Below are 2,132 nucleotides of genomic sequence, written 5' to 3' on the forward strand. Positions count from 1 at the left end.
CATAGAAGGTCTAGAAGGTGGCCAAAAGCATGCTACTGTGGGCAGAGACACCTGGCTCGGGAGAGGGACTGGCTGTGACAGAGGGGGCATGGGAGATTCAAAGATCAGTGTTAATAATCATTATTAAGAGATCTGCTGGTGCCCTTACTACTGGCTGAATGGCAGGGAACCATGCCCTCTGGCAGTCCACAGGGAGACTTGTATTAGCCAGGGGTCGAGAGAGAGAGAGAGAGAGAGAGAGAGAGAGATTGAGAGAGAGATTTAACTGGCTCATGTCACTGTAGGGGCTGGCAAGTCCAAATTCTGCAGGGCAGGCTGGAGACCCTGGGACGAGTTGATGTTGCAGCTCAAGTCTGAAGTCTGAAGGCAGAATTTTCTCTTCCTCTCAGTCTTTTTCCCTTAAGGCCTCAACTGACTGGATGAGGCCCACCCACGTTATAGAAGGTGTGATATTATGATATAATAAATATATATTTCATCTCTGCTCCCAGTTCCTGACACAGAGCTCTTAAATCTCTTGGAATATCTTGGGTGATGGGAGCATCTGTTGTTCTAATGAGACAAGTCTTTGTGGGCTACTAGACAGCCTTGGGATGGGGACTGGTTGCCAAGGGAATCAACCATGTGATTAGAGTCTCCTTTTGGGTTTTTATGGAGGCTTCTTTAAGTAAACACGCTTGGTTACATCACTGGCCATTGGTGATCAACTCAACACTTAGCCCCTCTCCTCTTCCCAGGAAATTCCAACCCTCTGATCAGTTACAATGTGTCAAAAAACACACACAATTATAATGTGTCAATTAAGTAAATAAATCAAACAAACAAAAACTCAGAAGAACTGGGTTCAGAGAACTTGCAGATAGCTGAACATGTAGAGGTTCCTGGAGGGTGGCGCGCTTGCAGAGGGCATGGAAGCTCCGCGCCCACTCCCCGTACCTTGCCCTGTGCGTCTCTTCCATCTGGTTGTTCATCTGTATCCTTTGTAGCGTACTTTATAATGAATGGGTTAATGTAAGTAAAGTGTTTCTCTGAATTCTGGGAGCTTCTCTAGCAAGTTAATGGAACTGAGGAGAGGGCCATGGGAACCCCGATTTACAGCTGATGAGTCAGAAGTATAGGTGACAACGTACTACTGTACTTGTGATTGGCATCTGAAGTGGGGGCAGGCTTATGGGACTGAGCTCTCAACCCACGGGATCTGACGCTATCTCCAAGAAGATAGTATCAGAATTGAATTATAGGACACTAGTTGATGTCTATTGGAGAATTGCATGGTTGGTGTGTGTGGGGAAATGTCCACACATTTTGGTGACCAGAGATGAAGTGTATTGAGTGCGAGGATAGAAAGAAAAGGTGGTTTGTTTTTCCTTCAAAGAAGGAAATCTGTTTTATTCAAAGTCCACTGACTTGAATGTTAATTTCTTTCTTTCTTTCTTTTTTTTTTTTTTTAAAGATGACCGGTAAGGGGATCTTAACCCTTGGCTTGGTGTTGTCAGCACCACGCTCAGCCAGTGAGCGAACCGGCCATCCCTATATGGGATCCGAACCCAGGGCCTCGGTGTTATCAGCACCGCACTCTCCCGAGTGAGCCACAGGCCGGCCCCTTGAATGTTAATTTCACCTAAAAAAAAAATATCTGCATAGTGACATCTAGACTGGTATTTGACCAAGTATCTGGGTACCATGTCCTAGCCAAGTTGACACGTAAAATTAACCATCACAAGACTCTACTGCTCTCTGACTCAGGGCACTGGATTCCTCCTGGTTCCTTCCACACAGCTCCAGCCAGACCCCAGACTCACTGGCCCTACAGATCCGACCCACAGCCCCCTTTCCAGGCTGGTTTCTGCTGTCTGTACCCACCACCATCCCACCCCTCAAGAACTGAATCAGTGCAGTCCCAGACTGGGCCACTCACAAATGGATATCTCCACAGCTTTTTTCCCAAGTAAGATGAAGATTTGATTAAGGCCTAGAGACAGTCAATCAGACCCTTTATTTGTCCCAAGGTGAAGGCCAATGGCTATAGTTTCTTTCTTTCTTTCTTTGCAGCTGGCCTGTACAGGGATCTGAATCTTTGACCTTGGTGCTACAAGGTGGCATTCTAATCAACTGAGCTAACTGGCCAGCCT

This window comes from Galeopterus variegatus, unplaced genomic scaffold (genome assembly GCF_000696425.1).
Source record: "Galeopterus variegatus unplaced genomic scaffold, G_variegatus-3.0.2 Scaffold4258, whole genome shotgun sequence".
In the NCBI taxonomy this organism is placed as follows: Eukaryota; Metazoa; Chordata; class Mammalia; order Dermoptera; family Cynocephalidae; genus Galeopterus; species Galeopterus variegatus.